Source organism: Artibeus jamaicensis, unplaced genomic scaffold, assembly GCF_021234435.1.
Source record: "Artibeus jamaicensis isolate MK-2021 breed Jamaican fruit bat unplaced genomic scaffold, CSHL_Jam_final scaffold_474, whole genome shotgun sequence".
Lineage (NCBI taxonomy): Eukaryota > Metazoa > Chordata > Mammalia > Chiroptera > Phyllostomidae > Artibeus > Artibeus jamaicensis.
This window is the reverse complement of record NW_026522046.1, coordinates 44531630-44543582: the sequence shown is the minus strand read 5'-3', so window position 1 is coordinate 44543582 and position 11953 is coordinate 44531630. Positions and strand designations below refer to the sequence as shown.

General features: G+C 50.2%; 1 long non-coding RNA gene across 1 annotated transcript in view; it reads right to left on the bottom strand.

Annotated features, from left to right (window-relative positions):
* Window positions 1-357: 357 nt before the first annotated feature.
* Window positions 358-11953, bottom strand: part of LOC128626264 (uncharacterized) — a 16688-nt gene continuing 5092 nt past the window's right edge. The window contains exon 3 of the long non-coding RNA XR_008390178.1: window positions 358-1381. This is a non-coding gene — a long non-coding RNA (uncharacterized LOC128626264). The remainder of the gene's footprint in view (window positions 1382-11953) is intronic.

Here is an 11953-nt window from a genome sequence, read left to right as displayed (position 1 = left end):
AATAAGTATTATTTTGGTTCACAGGCTGACACTCAATCCACTGAGCCACACCAGCTAGGCATATCTTTTTTTAAATGTCTAAAAATAAGGAACTAAAACCTTAAGATATGTGTTTTTAGTTAAAGCTGTTCAAAGAATAAACATTAACTGCTCTGGAGGTGACCTTCCTATTTCCAAGAGCAACCCTGTTCTTTCTCTAGCAAAGATGTCCCCTCCCCTGTTCCACTTGCCAGAAGCTCCTCAGCCTTATCCCCACTCCCCCCTCCTGCCCCCTGAACCCCCAGCAGCTTTACACTGTACATCCCACCAGGCGGACCATCCTGAGGGACTGGCGAATGAGCAGAGGGCTACCAAAACAAGTCCAGGGCAGGGCTTCGAGATGCCCTCCCGTGTGTGGGCCCCACAGCCGGGCGCAGAGGGCCAGCTGCCCTAACACTGCCTTCCCTGTGCTGAAGGCTTTCCTTGCTCACCCCGCTCCAGGCTCATTGAGTGAAGTGAATGAACCACGTTGATTCTTCTACAGTGTTTCTGTGTCTCTGCGGCCTTTGATGGGGACAGGTGACTCACTCCAGACCCGGTCAGAGCTTTCTACATCTTGATACCATCTAGATGACTAATGCCTACGACACCTGGGGAACTGGGCAAAGGTGCTGTTTGCTCAGACCACACTCACTCTAAACGTTTTCTATTACTTCCTGGAAGAGAAACCAAAAGTTGGTGGTGACCCCTGGCAGCTCTGTCTCTCTCTCCTGGAATCAAAGGTGTTACCCTGTTCACACTAGTTGGCTGTAATTAAGCTGTCTTGGTGCCTACTTGGGGCTGAAGGCCACAGGGTGTCAAATTCACTTGTTCAGAAGGTGGGATGTTTGTTTGACTGTGACCTCTGGCCCAGAGCAGCTTCATACCTGCTGCTCTGATAAAGAGCTTGAAGCTGAATTTCAATCACCTTTGTTCCATTCATCAAAGGGAACGTTCACCATAATTGTAATTACTCCTGTCAGTGTGTCGGGGCTGCTCCCGAAACACACAGCCTCTCACAGAGTACAAAGGAGCACTGTGCAAGCCACCGCCCTGGGAAACAGAGGGACAAACACACCATTTACAGCTGTGCCCCCGGCCCCGCCACTTCCCTTTGGCTGTGCGTGGCCATCGAGCGTGGACCGTGTTTATTTCACAAGTTGAGACTTCATTATGAGCATAATTAAATGCAGGGGCATTTGCTTGGTGTTTAAAAATCAAGCCACAAATAAACATTGTCCTGGGGAGAGGTCCCTGGGCTATAAGAGAAGAAGCCTCGGGTCCGGTCCTCAGTCCATCCTGCTGACCAGTGGACACACCTCAGAAAGCCACGCTGTCCCACGGGGCCCCTCCATTTTCTCATCTGAAAAAAAGTGAGGAGATTGGATACATCAGAGCAGCGGCTCTCAAAGTATTTGCCAGGAGCCGCAGGGTCCCTGAGCCTCCGTCTGCGGATCTGCGAGGTCCAAACGACTTTTGTAGGTGGCCTTTTTCACCCTTGCTCTCTCGGTGGCATTTCCCAAGAGGCTCCGTGACACTTGCGACGGCCAAGGCTAGAATTCAGGGGCAGATATGAGAACCCTGATTTCTGCTGAGCCACGCTTTCAGAAGAATTACAAAAATGTAAACAATGCCATGCTTTGCACTAATATTTTCTTGTTTTAGAGCACAGATTTACTTTTTCACTTAAAAATGTTATTCCTGTAAACATGTGATAGGTTTATCGTCATGATTTTTTAATGTTTATTGATTTTTGAGAGAGAGAGAGAAACATCAACGTAAGACAGAAACATCAATAGGCTGCCCCCCATGTGCGCTCCAAGGGGGATCTAACCCCCATCCCAGGCATGTGCCCTGACCAGGATTCGAACCCCTACCTGACCTTTCATTGCACTGGATGGCACTCCAGTCAACTGAGCCACACCAGCCACGGCTCTAGTCATCGTCTTTAATGAATAAATATTTTCAATGTTTTGATGTTGTGATTTCTAATATGGTAAAAACTGATAAGACTCCATGTAAGCAAGACATTTTAAGAATGTCAAAGAGTCCTGAGACCAGAATGTGTGATACCCACAGCACGTGGTCATCTTTAGGGCCCTTTGTCATTCGGTAACTAGAACTTCCCTTGCCTGGTTCTCATTTCTTCTCTTTCTCCCCATTGCATACTTACTGCCATTTTAACGACGAAGACTCTACTTATGTGTTACTCTTATTACTTACTGTGTGTACTCCCCGACTCTCATGTAAAGTCCACGAGGGCTGGGTGCCAGTTTGGGGCATTCTTGTATCCTAGGCCACCTAGAACTGGGGTGGCGCAGAGCAGGCCCCTGGGAAATATTTGTTCATGGAAGTGAGGAGGGGGGAAGGACACAGGACTTAACTCTTCCAGTATCTGTTTAATCTTCAGTGCGGGTTGCACTATCTTGTCACATGACTCTATTATCTGACCCCCAGAAGGCAGCCCCTTCTCCAGCAGAGCCCAGGAGTATCTGAGTCCCCGGGAATTGGTATTGGCAGAGAGCCTGTGTCCAGTTGACCCTGAAAGCTTTGGGGACACCACTTGCCCATGCACAGGTTGCTGGTAAATGACTTCAGAGCCCTTCAGAGAAGCTTAGCAGGAAGGCTCAGCCCCACAGGGTGGCGGGAAAGCTCTGGGTGTGCGACCAGATTCAGGCCTTGGAGCCAGCTGGGAGCCTCTAAATGAGATCTGGCAACACAAGTCAGGCCCCACTGACCACACTTGGAGTGTTTCGGGCTATGCCAGGTGTGCCCTCTGAGGGGCTTCCACTGCTTTTGCTCCTAGTTGGCAGTTAGGGAGCCATGATCGCAGACCAGGCCTTGCTGCCCGCTCTGGACATCTCCAGGAACAGAGAGGTGGCGCTGTGCTCAGCGGGCCAGGACCCTCGCAGGCATGGAGCTGGTGGGGCCCATCTTACCCCCAGCCTCTCCAGCCTGGAAGTAACCATCCGCCAACTCCTCTAAAAGATCCTGGTGCTCCTGCCAGGGACGCTCAAGGCCTTGGTGAAAGGGGAATCTTCTGGGCCTTCAGGAAGCTGAGCATCTCTACAGAGAAACAGTCAGGCAAGACCGACCATTACAGCCCAGGAATTAAGACCCAGGAGTCAGCTCAGAGAGCCAGCAAGGTTACTTGAGGATAATGTACAAAACAGGGCCTGGGCCCCAGAGTGCACCCACTAAATTGCAGTGACAACAGTCTCAGTCTGTTCAGGCTACAATCACAGGACACCACAGACTAGGTGGCTCATCAGCAGCGGGCACTTGTTTCTCACAGTTCTAGGGGTTGGGAATCTGGGATCAAGGTGCCAGCAGATTCAGTGTCTGGTGAAGACCCAGTTCCTGGTTCCTACACGACCTTTTCTAGCTGTGTCTGTACATGGTGGAAAGGTGCAAGGGAGCCTCCTGGGCTTGCTAGTATAAGGACAGTAATCCCTTTCTGGAAGGCTCTTCCTTCGTGACCCAATCACTTCTCAAAGACCCCGCCTCCAAATACCATCATATTGGGGGGTTAGCTTTCAATATATGAATTTGGGGGCCACACAGACTTTCAGACCATAGCAATGATTACAAAATGTGCTCAGTAAATTTCTGTTCTCTTTTCTCCTGTCTTCCCTTCCCTTGGCTGGATCTTGGGGTAGTTGGCGATGGGGAATGGGAGAGGAGACTGGTAATGCAGATAGAAGTCATGCCAAGCAATTTGGATTTCATTTTAAGAGCAGTGCAGAGGCATTGAACATTTCTAAGCAGGGAAATAATGTAATTAGAGCAATGGATTAGGAAGCATATCTGGCTGCCTGGTATAGGAGTGACTGAAAAGAAGCTATCAGAAGGAGGGCCTCTGATATGAAGATGACTGCCAGATGCTGTTGTGCCAATGAGAAATAAGAAATTGATTATTTAAAAAATTTAGGACCTTGGATTTACAGGTCCTGGGTCAGGATTATTTGGAATGGGCAAAAGAGAGAAAAATCTGGGGACTGCCCCTGGTCATCTGGAAGATAACCCAGATGATGAGTTTATATCAGGGATGGGTGTGGCTGAGCCTGCTGGATTCATTCTCAGCACAGGCTCTTCCAGCTAAAGACTACATTTCCCAGACTCTCTTGCAGCTATATAAAGTCATGTGACGAAATCCAACTCAAAGGGAATGAGCAAACTGCAATTCTGAATAGTGCCCTTACTGGGGAAGGCCTCTGCTTCTCTTCCATCCTTTCCCAGGGAGAACCATGGACATGGTAGTGAGCCATCTTCATCCAGGCAGATGAGCACATAACAAAATGGGAGGAGCCTAGGTTCCAACCTCACTGGCCACCAAACCAGCCTCAGACCACCGAGGAATCGAGTATTATTCTGGAGAACAATAAACTTCTATCTCATCTAAGCCTCCATGTCTGTGGTGTCTTGTTACTGACATGTTGTATCCAATTGCTGTTCTCTGTGAAGGGCAGACCTGTTTGCTTTTTCTGTATTTTAAGTGACTGGGAGGTTGAGAGGCTGAATCTCTGCGCCAAAGGCTGTCGGAGTCACCAAACTCTGCCCACAAGCTCTGCATCCATCAGTGGTGTGAAAAGCACCTGCTAGGTATCCAAGGCTCATGCCAGCTCAGGGGCAGAGGCCGTTTGGTTTCCCAGCATGTATCTGAGCAGTAATGGGCACCTCGAATCTGCTCTCACAGGACGGGGTCAGGACACAAACCCGACAGTGAAGGCCTTGGAGTCACCAGGATTTTGTGGAAACCAGTGGTATCGTGTGACCCAACAGGTTTACTGGAAAAGCAGATAAAGTGAGTGTGACAGATGTCTTTATTTGTTCTTCAGCAGGATATTCCCCACAATGTCTTGTATCTTCATATTAATTATGCAAAGAGAGTTATTCATCCCAGGGCTACCGCCACCCGAGGGAGAGTTCTAGGACATACTACGGGCTTTGCCTTAGTCATTATTTGTTCAATGACTCGTTTATCAAATTTGTAGGTGATCAAAGCAGTTAGTAATGGAAGATACTTTGGAGAACAAAACTCAGTAGTCATAAAGATCTGAAAGACTGGAATAATGCATTGAATCTAGCGAAACGCATTCATCCATTCACTGAACATATTATACTAACACCTAGAGCAGGCCAGATGTTGTTGATGGTGCTGGGTCACAGCAGTGAACAAGATGGACAAGGGTTCCACTCGCACTGAACTTGAGTTTTAGTATACCGGAGAACTGGACAGTGAAATCAGATAAAAGATAAATTTATGAGAAAATGGTGCAGTGATCAATGCTAGGAAGAGCATTGTCAGCATGGTGTGATGGTGGTAGAAAGGTGAGCCACCTTCTGATTGGGGGACACTTGTCCTGGATGATGATAAGGAGCAGCCGGGCAGACTCGGGGAAGAGCATTCCAGAGAATCACCAGGGCAAAGGCCCTGAGGCAGGAGTGGCGTTGCAGGAGCAGACCGAGGCTGGTGCGCTGGAGTACAGTGAGCAGGGAGAAGAGAGGGCAGAGAGGAGCCAGGCCAGGTCTTCTGGGGCTTCGAAAGGAGTTGGGGCTCTATTCTATGTGGAAGGAGATGCTTGGAGAGGATTCTGAGGGGAGACGTGGCATCACCAAATTGATTTTTTCAGAGACCGTACTGGCTGCTGTGGAGGAGGGATAACAGGGGACTGGAGCAGAGGGGTGTTCACCAGTTAGGAGAGCGATGCCTGAACGTCAAGGGGAGCAAACCAGTGACAAGAACACAGAAGTAGACGAAGGGAGACATGAATAGATTTGAGACGGGCTATGGAAGCAGAGTCCAACTGATCTGCTGAAGCTTTGTGGGGCTGAGGGAGGAAGAGAAGTCAAGGGCGGCTCCTGGGATCTTGACCTGAGCCGCTGGTGAAGGGTGGTGCTGCTACCGGAAAGAGGAACCTGCTCTTCATCTCCACCATGGACTCATGGGTCCAAGCCACCCTCGTCCCCTACCTTTATTCCTGCTGCAGTCACGTGGCTGGCTTCCGGCTGCCACCCACCCTGTCCCCACGGTCTAGGATGGCGTATAAGATCAGCAGCAAGGGCTCCACACGAACACTCCCACACACTAACAGGTGGGTTGGAAGGAAACCTCAGTGTGGTTCATACACAGAGAAGAGGCAGACAGGTGGTCACTGTGTGAACTGCCCTTAGACGACAGAACTTGGATGTGCTTCTGACCAGGGAGGGGACAGAGGACACAAGGCAGGGAAGTCTGAACTGAAGAAATGAGACTGAGGCTGGAGCTCCACCCAGGAGACCAGAGGTGGCGGGGCAGGGAGGGGGCAGGGTTCTGGTACAGAGCACAGCAGGGACCACGGGGCTGCCAGGACCCAGCAGGGACCCTGGGCTGGCCAGGAGAGGGTCCAGCCCCCACCACTCTGTGCAGCTGGCTGTTGGTATACTTTTGGTTCCTGCCCAGAAGTCCACAAGGCCAGCCCAGGTTTCTGACCAACTCAGAAACAGGGGTTGAATCAGATCCAAAGTTGGGGGGGGCACCAGAGAAACCAACTGGGAAACGCTAGAAATGAACAGGAACAAGACAGCCAAAGCTGACTTTTGGGTTCCTTCTGGTCACCGACCACTCCATACCCCTATTAACATGGAATTGACCTACATTGAAAGTTCTTTTTTTTAATGACATCTTTCACCATAATTGTAGGTGGTGACTCACCCCCCAGATTGTACTTGACATTCCATGTTATAGCCACCATAAATGCACGTTGCCCCCACTGGCTGGAGAGTGAGTTCACAAATCCCCTTTCCTTTTTTTTTTTTTGCACAGAATGTCAAAGATCCCAGTCAATGCCTAACTTAACTTAATTATTTTACCTGATTTTAAAAATTTACTCAAAACTTTCTTACTTGTGCTAATACCCCTCACTTTCTTGGGAAGCTGTGTGTCTGCAGACCCCGGTCCCTGGGCCCGCATTTGACATGTTCCGCATTCACTCAGCAGACAGACCCCGAGTTTTCTGCGCATCACAGAAAGGCCAGCACGGTCCTGGCCCCGAGGTAGCAGAATCTGTGCTGGAGATGCAGAGTGAGCAGGGCAAACAAGTCAGACACAAAGGATGCTGAAGAGTGATGCGGCTTAAGGGGAAAAGAGCGCGTGCTGGGTCAGAGGGGGAGTGGCCGAAACCTTAGTTGGGGTGGCCAGGGGCACTTTCAGCAAAGGTGACGATTTAGTGAAGGTCTGAAGAAGTGAGGGAAGGAGCCAGGCGGCCTCTGGGAGGAGCGTCCCCAGGAGAGGGGACAGCAGGACATGAGGAAGGAGTGGCCAGAAGGGGTGGGGATCCAGGAGAAAGGAGTGATCACAGAGATGAAGGGAGCCAGGCGACCAGGCCTGTGGGGAGCTTGGGCAATGGAGCAGCATGGCGTCCACCGAAGGGTTTTTAGCTGAGGAAGGACAGACCTGACCGGCGTTTCAACAAGACCCCTCGGGCTGCTGTCCTGAGAACAAACGACGTCTGGAAGTGTTCAGAAATGAGTATCAGTATCCTAATTCACACTGAAAAAATCATTGTGAAAATGTCAAACAGTGCCAGTTATTTCTTGGTAAAACTGGAATGAATGGTTGATTGATTGATTGAATAAAATGTCAGATGGTTGCTTTTTTCCTAAACTAGAGCAAGCAGTTCTTGCAGGAAATAATCTACCCATTTTTCTATACAAACACTAACACGTAGGAGAAAATAAAGAGATAAGAAGGCACAACTCGCCCTGGCTGGTGTAGCTCAGTGGATTGAGCATGGGCCTGTGAAGCAAAGGGTTGCTGGTTCGATTCCCAGTCAGGGCACATGCTTGGGTTGCAGACCAGGTGCCCAGTTGGGGAAACATAAGAGGCAACCACACACTGATGTTTCTTTCCCACTCTTTCTCCTTCCCTTCCCCTCTCTCTAAAAATAAATAAATTATTTTTAAAAAAAGATTCTAGTCTAAAAAGAAGAAGGCACAACTCACTGAGGACAGTCAAACGTTCTCGCTACCAAGAAACACAGACGCTCAAGGTCAGACGGGAGAGGCCTCACCGGCCTTCCTGCCCTGCGGACAGAGCAGCTGACGGAGAGGCAGGGTCAGGTGGCCAAGTCCCGTACGTAGAGGTAAAGACAGCGTTAACTCCGAGCCCAGCCCCAAGGAGAGGTGATCTACCGCAGCTATGAACAGGAGGTGCTGCTACCTCGGTGGATCTGAAAGTGACATAGACACCAAAGTTCATAAACGCCGAGGAGTGCGGTGGAGGGCGTCGCAGCCCCTGGCGAGCGGTTCCTCCAAAGCACAGGTGCCGCGTAGACATCCCAGTGTCTCCGTGACCTACGCACATACGTGCCTGCTTAAGTCCGTAGTGTTACTTAGCTCTAAAACGTTCGTCTGGGTCTTATTTTGTCACCAACAGTGGCAGGTGATTCAAATGACAGTCCTCCGCTAGACTGACCGGCGCAGCGGTGACCGGCCCCGCGCGAGTGGGGCAACTCCGGGCGGAACCACTGGGCGCTCTGCACCGGGAGCTCGCTCTGGGAACCCTGCTGGGAAGCAGAACAAACGCTCACGTGACCACACCACGTGTCTGTGCGGGTCTGACTCACGCTCCAACCTGTTTATTTGGGGAGTTATCGATGCTACAGAATGCAGCAGGACCGCTTACTATTTCTGCCGTCTGGGCTTGCCTGGGGCTCGTCATCACGTCACTTAATACCGTGGTGGATAGACGTGGAAGATGGTTTAGATACAGAGTGTCGCCTTTTAGGGAAAATGACCGCCAGGCAGGAGTTGGACCGAGCCCTGCCAGAAAGCAGCCACGTGATTGTGGGAAGAAACTGATCCCCCTTGGGCCTCAGTTTCTTCAAAAGAACAGGAGCTGGTCTCACTTAACAACTCTCTAAAGCAGTGGTCCTGAACCTTTTTGACCCTAGGAACCGGTTTTGTGAAAGATAATTTTTTCACCAATGGTGGGTGGGGAGGCAGAGGGCAGGGAGGTGGATGGTTTGGGGATGATTCAAACACATTACATTCAAGCTCACCAGCTGTACAGCCTGGTTCCTAACAGGCCCGGACGGGTACTGGTCCTCTGCCCAGAGGTTGGGGACCCCTGCTCTAAAGTGTTTTCCAGTTTGAAAATTCAGTGTCCAGGCCCGGGTAGTTTACCATCCAGGCCAAGAGGATTGCAGTGAAAGAAGGCAGGGCCCCTAGTGGCAGCCTTGGTCTTGACCTCATTCCTTGTTGTGACCTGAAATCCTGCCTTAGAGTGTACAGCAAAGCAGTGATCAGAGAGGCTGCTGGGAAGGTGGGCTGAGCTCCCCACCATCCAGAGAATTCTTATTTATCACACGCGTAGACTGTGTGCCCGGCATTATTCTAAGTGCTTCAGAAACATTAACTCACTTCATCTTCAGGCAGTCCTGGCAGAAAAGTCCTGTGGTCACGCACATTTAACAGACAAGGAGACTGAGACCCAGAGAGGCTAAGTAACTTGCCCAGGGGTTCGCAGCTGGAGAGCTAGTGAAAGGCTGAGCCGGGACTGGACACCAGGATATCTGATCCCACAGACTGCCCTCCGGAGGGAAAGACCTCTGCTCCACCTAGTTATCATGCTTTTGTGCCCACAGATGGCCCAGGGGACAAATGAGGCCACCCACAAGCAGAAAAGAATTACAACAGGCCCTTAGGAAAAGGCTTCAACTTCCAGGAAAGCCCCATGGCTGCTACTGCCAGGAATTTAAAGGAGGAGGGTAGACACAGCCAGCTCTTGGGACCACCCTTTTGGGAGATTGGGAAGCTGCTAGGCGACCCTGGAGCAGCTAGGGATTCCTGGTACCTGCAGGGGCCTACAGCTGGGCAAGAGCAGAGGGCCAGATGGATATTATATGTGTTATGTGGACACTTGGAGGTGGGAGGTGGGGATGGGTGAAGGGGTGGCAGCCTTGGGGGTGGTACAAAGCCTGACTTGAGATCCGTTCCTGCACCCCAACATGGATCAGTGGAATACCTGCTACTTCTGAGCACCACCCAGTGAGTCAGGGTGAATGGGCAGAAAAGGAAACACAGGTACAAATGTGTGCTAATTAAACGATTTCTGCTTCTAAGTGTGTTCTTCTCTCCTGCACCGCCCCCCTCCCCCAGCAGGATTTCCAGAGTCTCATATCTGTGTGATTTTAACTGTGCTGGGCACTTCAAGGGCAGGGATGAAGCTTTACTCATCTCTGTCTTCTCAGCGGGTGACACTGTTTGCTGAATGAAGAAATAATACAGCTCAGGCCAGATGACGTCTTTAGTGTGCACTGGAAACCACCTGGAACTGTATGTCAACTATTAATTGGGATTTCAAGGGAACACAGACATGTTCCTAAGGAAACGTTTTTGCTAATTTTTAAAAGGATGACTTGGCAAGCTAATCATTTTTAATAATTATGTCTGGAGCTCAAAGAACTCTTTATCTGTAATTTACTCCCTGGATATTTGGTATTTAAATATAACACGCGTGTATCCTGGGCAGTGTCCCCCTTCCCCTTGTCCAGAGGCCTCTCTCTTTCTTAAAGGAAGAGAGACTGCGGCATCGGATCATTTCATCCTGGGTGGCTCCTGTTAATTTCCTTCTAACGCCTTCGACTTTTGATCTTGAAGCACAGGGGCTGTACTTTTATTAGGTTTAATTTACTGTGAAGTTCGGCACTCCTTGTGAATGAATCAAGCCATAATCGTCAATGAGTAATCACAGGCTTCAGCCGGGCCAAGGTCTTGGTTCAGCTGAGTAACTAGGAAACATCTAATAGCAGGAAGGTAAAAATGGTAGGAAGCCTGATATCGCCCCAGAACTAGGATAAGCCATTTTATCATGACTGTGCGACCACCCAGGCACACAGGGGGCTTGGCCACAGTGCAGGACCCAGGCCAAGGGCGCGGCCTGGATGAGCCCAGGCCTCCTCAGAAAGGAAGTCAGGGAGTGACAAGGAAGGGCCTGGGTGGGAGTCCCGGGTCCAAGCTGGCTTCTGACTAAAGCTCCCTCCCCTGCACCTCTTCCAGCTCTGGCATCTGTGCTCTGGCCACATCATTTTCTTTTTTTTAATCCTCACCTGAGGACATATTTACTGGTTTTGGAGAGGCTGGGCGGGGGCGAGGAGAGAGAGAGAGGGAAAAAAAAAACATCAATGCAAGAGAGAAACATTGGTTCGCTGCCTCTCATGGGCACCAGGACTAGAGACCAAACCTACAACCTAGGCATGTGCCCTGAACAGGAATTGAACCTGTAACCTTTTGGTTTACGGGACAACACTCCAACCAACCGAGAGGCACACCTGCTAGGGCTGGCCAGAGCATTTTCAATTGGGTTTCACACACCACTGAGTGGGTAGGAATGATGGTTTCTTGTGCATATGGTATTTTTTTTCAAAGGGTCCCTTTCATAAGATGCTTTCGGAGGGGAGCTTGGAAAAAGAAACTGAATAGCTATGTCATTCTGAGCCTCTCTACCATGTGCTCAACACTGGTAAATTATTGACCTATTTGGTTTTAAGTCAATTGTTCATCTCAGCCTGATGATAAAGTTTCCAGAATCACCTTTTCTTCTACAGAGGAGAGAAGGAGCCCATGGTTTAATGAGTTACAGCAGAAGGAACATCGACTGTCAGGAAGGGACTGCCTGCAAACCGCAGAGCTCCCTTTCAGATACTTTTCTGCTCAGATATGTCGGAAGTGACCCAATGTAAGCCAAATGCCCCCGCCGCCCACCTCAGCCGGCACCAGCCCCTTGGGGAGAAATGATGTTTTCCCAAGGAGTCGCTGGACTTCAGTGACTCAGCCCCGAGCATCCCACACTAAATCCCCATGGGTGCTGGAGAAGGTGCGATGGTCAGGCAGTCCCATTTTGAGCAAATGAACTTGACCCCATGGCTGTGGGCACCCAGCTTCTCAGACACTA